This window comes from Lagenorhynchus albirostris, chromosome 2 (assembly GCF_949774975.1).
Source record: "Lagenorhynchus albirostris chromosome 2, mLagAlb1.1, whole genome shotgun sequence".
Lineage (NCBI taxonomy): Eukaryota > Metazoa > Chordata > Mammalia > Artiodactyla > Delphinidae > Lagenorhynchus > Lagenorhynchus albirostris.
In genome coordinates this window covers 66,393,547-66,407,052 of record NC_083096.1, presented here as the reverse complement: position 1 = coordinate 66,407,052, position 13,506 = coordinate 66,393,547, and the positions used below count along the sequence as shown (strand labels likewise).

The window sequence follows — 13,506 nt, the reverse complement described above, 5'->3', positions numbered from 1 at the left end:
CTGGAAATCTGCATTTCATGAACACCTTTGATGAATTCGATGCCTGTGGTACATGCTTTACTCTTTGGGAAATACCTCTACCTCCACTCCTCTTCCATTCCACTGGTGGTGGAGGTGCTCACTTCGACAGCACATAGAAAAATTGAGAAGGATACAGAGATGATTAGCATGGGCTTTGCAGGAAGATGATGTGCACATTTGTAAAGTGTTTTGTATTTCTTCACTGAGCTGTACCCTTGTAATTTGTGTACTTTTCTATATCTGTGTTACATACCAAAAATTTTAAAAAGCATCTGTTGTCCTTTTATTAATATCACTGTGATATATGACCCAACCCAAGAACTTTTGACCTGTATCAAGAACCTATTTTTTTTTTTTTTTTTTTTGTGGTACGCGGGCCTCTCACTGTTGTGGCCTCTCCCGTTGCGGAGCACAGGCTCCGGACGCGCAGGCTCAGCGGCCATGGCTCACGGGCCCAGCCGCTCCGCGGCATGTGGGATCTTCCCGGACCGGGGCACGAACCCGCGTCCCCTGCATCGGCAAGCGGACTCCCAACCACTGTGCCACCAGGGAAGCCCAAGAACCTATTTTGAAGAGAATAAAAAGCCATTAGCATGAATCCATGGTTTTCCAGGAGGCAGCTGGGATATTTCAAGGGATATTAAGGGGCATGAGAGTCCACCTTTGTTAACAAGAGTCGTCTGTAGCAGTTCTGGGGTGGAGTGGGGAGTAAGAGGGGATACAGTGCTCCTTGAGCCTCCTGATATATGAGGCGCTTATGGCGATGAGGTTTTTTGGTGTCACCGTACATACGTTAGAATGTTTGTTCTGCGAACTGAGTGAGGAGGATGTGTCAGAATGTGGCCCTGAGCACTCGTGGAGACGTGGAGAATGAGGTGGGGAAAGAGGACACCCTGAGCTCACCTTCATGAGCGTGAGGCTCAGGCTGTTCCCAGGGTCACTGAGATAAGTCATATTTACTCAATTTTATTTGCATGGCCCCATTCTGATAGATTTGCTATATTTATGAATATAATTTTGCATTTACCCTCTCGCACCAGAACTTCCATATTTGAGTTGACTGTTCATTTTGAGTTGGCTGAGTTGTGTTTGAGTGTGCGTGTGCCCTCACAGGGCTACACGATGAGTATGCACAGGCATATATGTATGTATCTGTCTCCATGTGCCTGGCCATCCTGTTCTCATGGTCTCTTAGAGATACTTTGTTCCAAAGTGCAGAGACTTCTTGTGCCAGTTCCACGGACCACCGACCGTATAATGTCTTTTGATTTTTAAAAACCTGGTGTTTGCAAGTATCTATTTATTCCTCTCTAACTCGTTCCGCTGTGTTATTCTAAATGCGGGAAGGCAGGGGCACTTGAGGATGGTGGCGCAGAGTTGGGAGAGAGAGGGGAGTGTTTTAGTCAAGCTGGGTTGTGTGTCATGGATTCCTGGGTCCAGGTTCCTTTATCTGTTGTTAAGCTATGGTGGTGGGGCTGGGAGAGGGAGAGGGGAAGAGACCCTTTGCCCCTTAACACTGCCCCTCCCAAACGCACATAAATACACACGAACACACACACGCTGACTCTTTGCTGATTATCATGAGCCTAAACTGCTTTCATCTGAGATGACCTGTTAACCAAGAGCCCAAGCCTCCGTGGAACAGCTTGGGTGTCTGCCCCTGCTGGTCAGAGCCACGGTGTCCTCACTGGCTGTTAATCAGAGTCTGGGAAGCTCTAGCCACTTGTGCTGGATTCGGCTTTCTGTCTGAACCCAGCAGCACAGCTGCTCTCAGACCTGAGACATGTCTGGAAGGAAAAGGGATGGTTCCCCCTCTCCCTTTTCCTAAACCTCACCTCCACACACGTCCAATAGCACTCCTGAGGACCCAGCCACCTTGTTACAATGGGCTCTGGCGTTCAGAGCAACTTTCCTACAAATCTCTTTTTATTGGCATTTCCTCCAATTTACCCATCCCTAAATTGCATTTGAATCAGTGGAGAGAAAGAGAGAGAAGAAGAGGGGAGGTTCCCCCCCTCCCCCCACTCTTGGAAAAGCAGCTCACAACCAGTTTATTTGGTAAAATGCTGCAATAGATGCTTGTCAGAAATAATTTATTCCTGTTAGCTGTAATCTGAAGGAAAACAGATACAAGTCCTATAGTTAAAAAAAAAAAAAGTAAAGTAGTCTTGCTTTCGCTGACAGTACAAAGGTGTCATATACAAGAAGGATTGACACAGACCAAGGGGTCTTGTGGGAAATATGATAATAACTATAAAGAAGACAGATTATTCCCCAGTTGCCAACATTCAAACCTTTTTACAGTCAGTTCAAACATATAAAACTTTATTGCTCTAGCAGAAAGGGGAACAATTTCTGGTTGCACAGCTTTCCCAGGGCTGGGTTTATACTGTCTGTGTTATTGCTCTATAGTGGCATTTTAAAGTTTATTGAACAAGACTTTTACAATTGAAGGAAGTATATAAAACTGTAAATTTATTAGATTTTTCAGGATAAGTGCCCTTTCTAGTTGTGCTCAAGAATTCGGAGCTGCGAGAAACCGCTAGTTACAAGACTTATTAATATTAAAGACTGAGGGTACGCACATTTTATACCTTAACTGATCGCACAAATAATATTATTATATTACTGAACATCAGAGCTCCGATGCTATGGAATTGGATGGATACACACATGTAGGACTTTAAATGCCAGACGTGTCTATTTTTCACTGGCTAAAAAGTTAGCTTTTGTTATATCTTACTTTATTTGATTTTAACACAATCGGTTAGGATACTCTCCTTGTTCAGTGAAGGGTGTCTCAGGGTAAATGTTTTTTTTTCTGAGATCCTTGCTGATTTTCCAGCATTTCTCACAGTTTGACTGTAATGCAACTACAGGTGGTAGATTTTAAGAGCACACTTTGTGGGGTGGGTAGGATGGGATGAACTGGGAGATTGGGGTTGACATATATACACTGTTATGTATAAAATAGATAACTAATGAGAACCTGCTGTATAGCACAGGGAACTCTACCTAGTGCTCTGTGGTTACCTAAATGGGAAGGAAATCCAAAAAAGAGGAGATACATGTATACATATGACTGATTCACTTCACTCTACAGTAGAAACTAACACAACATTGTAAAGCAACTATACCCCAATTAAAATAAATAAGTAAATAAAAATAAAATTTAAAAAAGAACATATTTTAGGTGAAGCAATATATTGTAGCATCTACAAAACGTAACTGTTCTTTTGATAATCAAAATATTATTAAAAAAATTCTCTTTTATGTTTTCCAGCTTCTCATTTTTCAAGTCTTTGAGGGACATGATTTGAGGAATTTTGAAATGTTTGTAATAATGCATATCCAGGTTTCCCAACCTCTGACCTTTTTAGTCCAGAAAATTCTATGTTGAGAGGGGCTATCCTGTGCACTGAAGACATTTATCTGCGTCCCTGTTCACTACCATAGATGCCAGCAGCATCTCCATTCCTCCACTGTGACAACCATAAATGTCTCCAGACATTGCCAGATGTGCCCTGGGGGCGTACTCACCCCCTGTTGAGAAGCACGCTTTTATACGGTGTTATGTCTTTGAAAAAAATAAATTTTACTCTAAATAAAAAATATGGGCTATGTCTGGTAATGAAAAAAAAAAAAACCCTATAGTTACCAAATATGATGAATGATAGGATTATTTACTTCCAGAAATATCTGACTGTGGACTTCTCTTAAATAATGTACTCTCCAAAGAACGTAACAGAACTCAAAAACCGTGCATATGATTTCTCAGAACTACATTGCTCTATAACAGGAAATGTCCTGTCTGCCCGCCTGTGTCGGAGGGTGTGTGTTTATAGGTATATCTACTTATGAAACTGGATTGCATATTCTTTTTGTGTTATCTGTGATTCACCGCTATGTGTTTGCCTCTTTGATTTTTCATACGCATTTGCAGAAACATATGCATATATATACATATATATGTTTATATTATGTGACTACACAGGGAAGGATTTGAGAAGTACAGAGACAGACAATTTTGATTATAATTTTCTCCCTTGACAGCTTTAATTTTGAGGTACCATCCACTTGCCTTTAATTATCAATTTGTGTTCTAGCATTTTTTTAACCTCTTCAGAAGGTTTTATTAGTGGATACATTAAAAACATTCCAAGAAGTTGTTTATAGCACCTGTTCACCTTCGTGCTACCTAATGTTATGCAAGTTGTCTGTGTGTGAATGGCACTTTGATCTGGGGTTTTGTGTTAATTTGCCTAATGGCCACAGCATTTACAGAAATAATTAAGATAATATGTTTTCAAAAGAGATTAAATTTTAAAAGGCGTTTAGTTTTTGATTGCCTGAGTTTTGGAGTTCTACATTTTTTTTTTTTTGCGGTACGCGGGCCTCTCACTGTTGTGGCCTCTCCCGTTGCGGAGCACAGGCTCCGGACGCGCAGGCTCAGCGACCATGGCTCACGGGGCATGTGGGATCTTCCCGGACCGGGGCACGAACCCGTGTTCTCTGCATCGGCAGGTGGACTCTCAACCACTGCGCCACCAGGGAAGCCCCTTTCCTTCTTTTTAAAAATTCTATACACTTGTGACTTACTAAGCGGTATCTTGAAAGTGCCTTGAATCTGTCGTTCTTTTCTCTCCCTCTGGCCTCCGATGGCTGGGTAATGTTAGCCATATGACAATGTGTCTTTTCTTCTTTTCTCGCCATCTCTGTAGGTGCATCAGGGTTTTTTTTTTGTGAAGATGTGTGACATCCTTAAGAAGTATGGTGTAACTCAGTTTATTCCCTAAATGTGTTTCTGAGAAGCTAGGTATAAATTGCATGAATGGAAAGTAAATCATGTTAGAAATCTGCTTGTGCGTCTGGCTAAGACACCTATGATGATTCTCATAATAAAACAAAAGATCTGTTCACAAGCACCCCTTTAGTTACATCTGGCTTCCTTGAATCATAATACACCTTGCTTGAATGTGTAGACTACCTGTGTCCATGCCAGTGTGGTGTTTGTTGTGAAACACACACACGTAACATACCTGCCTTTAAACTTGACCATCAGAGAATGTGTTGGCCCCCATTTGAGGGACTGTCACCCCTACAAATGATAGCCTCAATGCTTTCCAAGGTTAGATAATACATACAGTCGAGGTTAGATAATAAATACGGTCTTATTATGATTTAAATCATAAAAAGAACCTGAAAGATGTGAACACACTGAGTCGGGCATACGCAACCCACCCCTCCAAAGCATTCAGGGTGAAGAGGGAAAATCTTCATCAAGTCTTGTTACCCTTTTGGATTTCTAAATCCTACTTCCAGGTACCACAGAGGAGGCGGCAGCAATGCCATCTTAGAAAAACCCTCAACCAAACAAAAGAAGCCAACAAAAGAAACTAAAGAACCCTAACCCCAGTCACAGCTAAATTCCCGGGACGGCTTAGGTCCTATACTTGTCCTGAGTTCCTAGACTTTCTCGGCAAGTTTGCCATCTTCAGGGGCGAGTTGAAAGGGACTGTGAACACTTCAGAGGCTGAAAGGGAACCAGCAGGAGCAACATGAAACAGCAAATGTCAGGGAAGTCAGGAAGCCCTGAATCTTTTATGAGACCTTGGATATTCTGATCACAGCTCCACTGACACCGAGATTGGAATACAGATTACAAGAGGGAGTGTCCGTGACATGAAGCCCAGGCTTAAATCTTCCCAAGGTTTTCACGTGGCTTACCATATGAATATTTTGTTATTTTATGTGGCAGTGTTCCCACAGGAGGCCAGGAAGAGAGCGCTGAGTGAGCCAGGGGTAGGACAGGTCTAGAGGTGGGAGGGAGGAGAACAGGATTGTGGCTAACGCCACTGCGGGGTGTGTGTGTGTGTGTGTGTGTGTGTGTGTGAGAGAGAGAGAGAGAGAGAGAGAGAGAGAGAGAGGGAGAGAGAGAGGGAGGGAGGGAAGGACAGAGAAAGGGAGAGAGAGAAAGAGAGAGAGAGAACAAATCCCCGCCTCATATAAGACACTGATACTAAAACCACTAGGGCTGTTTATGAATTCATGAAAGCTTCACAATGAAAGGAAGGAAAGAAAAGAGGAAGAGACCCCCATGCTGAAATGAATTTTATGCTCAAGAGCTTATCTTGGGAACGCAAATAGGTTTAAGAGTCTCCAAACTAAGATGCCCTTTTTGGAAAAAGGGGAAGGAAAAAACCCAACGGCTTTGGAGCCTGGAAGTACAGTGAAAGGATGTGGAAATGAGAAGCTGCTGCTCCCATGGGGGGAGCCACGTGTCCTGCTGCAGTGACGCTGTGGGCCGGAGGGAGGTCGTCTGGGTCTTCGCCCTTAAGCTGGTTTAATTTCCAGCAGGGATCCCGGTGAGGACTGCGGGCCAAGCAGACGCTCTGCATTGTCTTGATGGCGGGGCGGGGTGGGGGGTGGATTATGGCAGGCAGGGGCTGGCAGAGCCCCAGAGAGACGCAGGCGCCATGGGGCATGTAGCGAGGTCCGTGGAGTGCTAGACTTCGAGCTGCTTTGCCAGAACAAAACTTGGCAGCAGATTTGAGAGTCTGGATTTTGCTTTTCCGCACATGTCCACATCTGGTAGGTCGCGCTGTCTCACAGCCAATCTGCAAGTCAGTTAGGTGAGGTGGAGTGACCCCAGCCTAAGGCAGGCCACAGAGGCCGAGGCTGAGTGACTAAGTGACCGTTAGAGCCCCAGCACAATGGAGATCCGAACCGGGGGTCCTTGACGCAGCCCTTTCTTTGATCAGAGCGCGTCGACTACTATAGCAGCTCTGAAAGGGGTGGATGGGGATGAATAAGGGGTAGTTATTCACAAGCAGGAAATATTTATGTGTCAGGTGACTTCTATGTGTCAGGCACTGGGCTAAGTGCTTTTAACACACGTCATCTTCGCAATACATCTATGGCACGGGTACTCTGATTATTCCCATTTTAGAGATGGAGAAACTGAGGCTGAGGCAGAGTTAGAAGTGTGGTAGAGCCAGATGTGGAATCTAGGCTATCTCCAAAGTACTTGGCTTTGAACACCCACTGGGCAGGTTTGGGCTGAATCTGTTCCTTCATTTCAGGCAGCATTTACTGGATGCTTACTCTATGCTGGGTTCCATGCTAGGGGCTAGGGGTCAAGACTGGAGGAAGACAGCGCCCTGGTCCTTCAGGTTGTCACAGTCATGGGGACACCCAAGCACATCAGCAATGGCAGTGGTGTCATAGATGCTCTGAGACGGTTGGACACAGTCCTCATGGGGCCCAGCAGCCCATAGTGCAGCAGTGCAGTGGGGACAGGATGGCTGCAGCCCACCAACTTCTTGTGATCACATTTGTCAACATCGACTACCCAGAAGGCTCCACCTGAGAGAGCTGGCCTTCTTTCTATGACAGTGGAAGCTTCTCAGAAGAAGAGGACTATGGACAAAATGAGAAGCAGACCCTCCAGAAAAATAGGCCCAGCTGCTTGTCTCAGGAAATCCTCTAGTCTTGTGAGCCCGAAAGTGTGGAAGAACAAAGCTGGGTCCATTGAAACAGAAAGAATAAGAAAACAAAAAATAGCAAAGGGGAGGGAAAAAAACACTTTAAGTTGAATAAACTACCGCTGAGCCGACTCAGGAGTTCAGAGGGGGAGTCTCACGCTTCCAGGATATTTCCAGTTTCTGATGGCAATTAGGGAAAGACCGCTGTAACCTTGAAACTTGGTCTGGAGGGACTGAGCTTAAGACCACCAAGACATTGCACACAGACCACCCACTGCAGACTTTCTTGCAGAGATCTGCCGGCCAGTCTTTTGATAATTCTGCAAGGCAACCTAAGCCATATTTTGTTGGGAGAGTGGGAGAGCGAAGGCAGGTGTTGAAAAGCCATGAAAAAAAAAAGAAAACAAAAATGTGCCTGAGGCTCGTTTCAGCTGGCAGCAGAATTTCCCTCCTCTTTTCTTTTTGATTTTGATATTATTACAGGAACATTACCACGGACACAGTTTTCACTTGACAGTGAAATACCAGAAGTCAGCTTGGGGCCAGAGTGCTTTGTCGGTCCTGGGGGGTGGGCTTCCCCTGAGCCCCTGTAAATCTGAGAGAGGATTGCACGAGGATGGAGTGGTGGTGGAGCTAGTCGTGGGCCTCCAGAGGCCCCTGGGAAAGGATGCTTCCTGGATGTGAGCTGCTCAGGACCAGGAGATGCTGGAGTTGTAGAGATGCAGCCAGGAAGCAGGTCACTTGGGTGTGAATCGTAGAATTGTTTTGAGGGTCAAATCAGCAAATGTATGTAGAACGCGTCCACCAGTGCTTGGCACGTACACCCGTGCTCGGTAATATCAGCTATAGTTACCGTGTCTTCCTGGGCAAAGCAATATCCTTTCTCTGCAGAATTGGAAACTGATGTCAAGAAAAGAAGGACGACATTGTGGTTGGAGGGAATTTCTTTTTGGTTCAGTTATCTTTTTTTCCTTTTTCTCCTTTCGGTTCTCTCCTTTCCTCTTTATTCGAAGGCCACCAGAAGTTGAATTTAAACTGGGGGACTCCTCCAGTGCTGTTGAATTTGTTGAGTGTGTGCATGGGCAGTGGAAGGTGCTGGTTTTCTATGGTAAAAGGGAAAGGACACTTGAGGGTTTATGGAGGAAACAGAAGAGGGCCAGGAAAGGAAGACCACGTTGAAGGTGTTTAATTGTTTGAAATGTTGACACATGTGGATGCCTAACAGAAGAGTGAAGAGTGGCAGCTGAGTCCAAGGTGGGGACAGCCGTGCTTATCTTCCTCGGATTCGGAATCCACCTGTTCTTGTTGACCCCATCTGGCCAGCCAGGTGTGAGCCCAAGTACGGCAGCAAACGGCAGCAACGGCAAGAACAACAGGGCAGGTGCCGCCGAGTGAGTCTGCTGCAGGATGCGAGAGACACGCTCATCTCACTCTACCCTCTTGCTATCGGCTCTTTCTCCCTCTTCCTTCCACTCTGTTTCTAGTGACACATGAGGGGGAAAGATTGCATCACCCTGTGAAAGAACGGGGAGGTGGTGGTGTTGGCCACGGGCTAGCAGCAGTGACTCAGGGCTGAGCTGTCAGCAACCGCGATGTCTGCTGACCTGGAAACACAGATGAACCCTTTCACCGAAACTTTTATCATCCCAGTTTTCTCTTTTGGGGATACCCCCCTGCCTACCCTCTTGTGCTACAGATAGTTGAATTTCTGCGACAAGCCTGAGGAACAAGTCGGTCCCAAAAGAGGAGGGGGAGAAAGCAGATTGGGGAAATTGCTTTCAGGACACAGAATCCCTACAAGCCTGGGCTTCTCCCACACACACGCGTAATCTTGGTTGATGTCTATGTCTACCTGTGAAAAGTTGAAGGAAATAATATACACGCTCTGTTAGAAACATTCAGCCACCACGTATGGAGGGCTGGCTCTCTGCTGGGCACTAGGATGTGGCATTCCTAGGCTGGGTTGGGGGGTGGGTCTCTGAACAAGAAGCCTGGCTGTGGGGCAGGAGATCAGGGTGCGGCGAGAGGATGGGTTATTGAAATTGAACTGGGGGCTGAAGGGTAGAAAGAACTGTATCGGTCACCACCACCATCACCAGCCCCCGCTTTCTACTTTGTTGTTTTTTCTTGTTGTTGTTTTCGCCTGTAAGAGAATCAGAAGGGTCCCATCTGCCTTCTAGGGAAGGGTCATGCATGGTAACTGGTAACATCTGGAGCAGGGTCTAGTTCATTATGCCACCCAGAATATCAAAGCCGTTTAGGCACTGGAAACCAGGGAAGGAAGAAGGGATTATAAAAAAAAAAAAAAAAAAAAAAACCTTGCTGCCAATCGGGTAGCTCTCTGTCTGCCGTCTGCAGGCTGCCGCTACCCACTCGTTACAATTAAAATGAAGTGTCCGTCAGCGGCTATCTTCTCTGTGTGGCCCATATGTTTCTGAGCTGATACTGTCCGGATTATTCTGTTCGGGAAAACGATAACGGCTGTTTATAACCTTGGCAAAGACTGAGGCCTAATCAGGCTGGAGCACATTTTCACCGACTGGCTGATAACAGGCTGTTAGCAGTCTTCTCGCTGGGGAGAGATAGGCCCAAAATAAGCAGATCTGTGAGCACAGGAGCCCAATCGAGTGGTACACACTCTGGCCCCGGCTTTATTTTTAGATTCCCTTTTCCCGGTTGGTATCAGAAGGCACAGAGGAAGGAGGTGGGGTGGGTGCCCCCATGGGGGTCAGAGGGAGGCAGCGGGGGAACGTTAATCAGCATGAGAGGCAGAGGGTCAGCCCGGCTCTCTGTGCTCTGGGCTCCCCTCAAATGAGGGAAAACACGTGCAGGTCTTAGGAGACAAAGGAAGGGATGGGGCTGAGTTTCCTGGCCTGGTGTGTGGGCCCCGAGGCCTGTTCAGCTCAGTGTCTCCCAGCTGCTGGAGTCTCCGTCTGGGCCAGCAGGCATGGGTGCTGGGTGCTTTCCACGTTCTCTCCTGCTGTAGGGACCGACCTTGGCTATCGGACTTAATCCACATCGTGGGCCTCTTGAGGGCGTCCCTCCAGAGTCACTTTCCCTGCCCAGCTCATCCTCACGCAGGTGTGGAGAGCAGACAGTGGGTTAGAGTTAAAGGGACGCGGGTGCGGAGAGGACCCACGGAAAGGTCCATGGGTGCGGAGATTGAGACATCGACTGACTGAGGCTCAGGGAGGTGTGTAAACCCCACTGAACCATGGATTAATAACTGATACTCAGTCCCCAGGGGGGAGCTGGAAGTTTTCAGAGAGGTCCAGATTTCTGCCTCTCGCTAAAGCCTTCGAGGAAAGGCCCTTTGAACTTGTCCCTATAAAAACCAAATCGACAGCTAGCTTTTGCTTCTAGACCTCATTCTCCAAAAGGACAAGTTACCTCTGGGCCTTCCTTGACATGTGTGTGGTTCTAGAACAGTTAGGACTTTGAGATGCAAAGGTATGTATATGATGTCAAGTATATGATGTCAAGCATGTGATGAAAATAAAAAGTAGGAGGGAAGATACAATCGTGATAGGCAGCGAATGTCCTAAGAAGAAGAAAGTGTGAAGGTATTGTTTGCATTAGACAGTGGAAGTCTTGTATTTTGTCTGTTTATTCTGCATAAAGCTTTTTATCCTAAAGCGCATTGGGTGTTTTACTGTCTACTCTGCTTGCCTGTCTGTCTCCGTCACTTGCCTCCTCTTCCTGTCCTCTCTTGCTCTCTGAGCAGCTGCCTGATTCCTGACTCACTTTTGTCTGCCTAAGACTGAAAGGGTAGAATCAGGTGGTGGGAAAGCGGGACAAGGAGACCCATGCGTGGGGGAGGGGCGGCGTTCACAGGGGCACACAGATTGAAGTAGGCACAGAAGGCAGCAGAGAGCACTATTACCATTATCATGCTAATCTGTTTACAAGGCCCCCTTTATTCATTAATCTTTGAATAGCAGAACCGTGCATGCAGCCTGAAATAAGAACCACCTGTGCCTCTAGGAACAAAAAAATGAGAGTGTTAGGGACAAATGGAAGCAGGAAGGAAAAAATTAAATATAAGCAAAAGGCTTTAAACCTGATCTTTCTGTCCTTTAGATCTTCACACGTATGATTTTATAGCTCACACACTGCAAAAGTGGCCAGCTGACTGGCAATGTAGGAGACACCCCCCAAGTTCTGAGAAAAATCTGAAAATGTAATAAAAGTATTAAGTGGTCTGTCTTTAAAAATCCAAACAGAGGTTTTTCTACACTAATTTTTATTCTTCTTTTTTGGAAGTTAGTACCCACACGTGGAATAGAAATGAGTTAACGCTTGAGATTCACTGGTTAACTCGATAATCTTTTACATTATCTTCACATAATTCATAGTAATATAATATAGAAAGCTAATACTGGAAGGGACCTTGCATATGATCTCGTTCAATCCTCTGTCTATTAAACCTTTAATTAAGAGTTCTTTACACATAGTCCAAACCTGCATTTGTCACATCACACACAGACTGGTTACATTATCTCTGGAGCAGTTATTCTTACACGGAGCAACATAGCTCTTGCAAACACTTAGTACCCTGTGTTATAACAATTAACAGGGACTGAAGGGAGATGTAGGGGAGGGCTTCAGCTTTCTTTGCCATTGTTGCTAAGATGGCAGAGATACCAGCTAGAAAGTCCGTAGAAGACATATCCCACCTAGAACTAAGCATGTTCTAAGAAGAGATACAACAATGCCAATGGAATGGAATGGCTTCCATATTCCTTTAGGTAGGACTGGAAGTTAGCTAAATAATAATTCTTATTAAAAGATATTCCCTTGGACTTCCCTGGTGGCGCAGTGGTTGAGAGTTCGCCTGCCGATGCAGGGGACGTGGGTTCGTGACCGGGTCCGGGAAGATCCCACATGCCGCGGAGCGGCTGGGCCCGTGAGCCATGGCCACTGAAACTGCACGTCTGGAGCCTGTGCTCTGCAACGGCAGAGACCACAACAGTGAGACGCCCGCGTACCGCAAAAAAAAAAAAAAAAAAAAAAGATATTCCCTTTGTCGAAAGGTTTAGTTCTTCAGTTCTAACCACCAAACCTTATTGGTCACTAGTTGTAGAGTCCTAGAATCTCAGAGCTGTAGGGACCCCCTCTAAAGACCTGCCTCCTTATTTTTCAGAGGAGATTGGAGCACCAAAGAAGGGACTGGACCAGGGCTAGAACTAGGACGTCCTACCTTCCAGCTCAGTGTTTTCTATCTATATGATGACTTTATGATTTAGTTATAGGATGAAGCATTTAAAATAAATCCCTTAACTGTCCATGCCACTGTTTACTCATCTGTAAAATGAGCATTGTAATTTCCCAATTGATTTTTAAGTTCCTCCAGAGCTGGGACTCTGCCATCCATCTCAGTGTTTCCCAAGGCACCAAGCTCTTCCGGTGCTTCGCACACAGAGTTGCTCAATACATGTTGACTATTGAATAATTGACTGAATGAATGAATACGACTTTTAATTGGACTTCTCAAGCGATGATTCTTTCATTAAATGATTTTTCTCAGTTGTGTGCCCATTCTTAGCCATTCATTTCTTAAATCTCTTTCAGGAAAAGCAGTGAAAAATGATGATGTCGTCTTTGGTGGTTCTAATGGAGAACCTTTCAGTGCCGCAGAGACCTGATTACAATCATGGAAGTGTTGTTGTGGTTGTTTGTTTTCTTTGCAGTTAGTTGTTCATGGAGCCTTCGGAAGGCTTAGTGATCTGAGGGTCCTTTGACTTCGAGGTTCTCAGCAGCAGGGTCAGTCCATTCTTAGTAACCCAAGAACCCTCTCCAGCAGATTGCTGTGGGATCTTTTCATTTTTCCTGAAGATAGAAGGGGAACTTATAGGGGACTATGGATAGGGACTTGATCTAACTTGTTTCCTGCTATATTCTAGTGCCTAAATAATACCCGAATCATAGTAGGAACTCAGTAAGTGGATGAGTTCAATGTACACAGGTCCGCTTTTGCTTCTCTAGCCCGTGCCTTCGATGT

General features: G+C 45.6%; 1 protein-coding gene and 1 non-coding gene across 5 annotated transcripts in view; both read left to right on the top strand.

The window, feature by feature from the left end:
- Positions 1-13,506, top strand: part of PBX1 (PBX homeobox 1) — a 282,525-nt gene that overhangs the window by 136,078 nt on the left and 132,941 nt on the right. The window lies entirely within an intron of this gene.
- On the top strand, positions 117-220 carry LOC132516542 (U6 spliceosomal RNA). Its single transcript, XR_009539369.1, has one exon. It is a non-coding gene; the product is annotated as a U6 spliceosomal RNA (small nuclear RNA).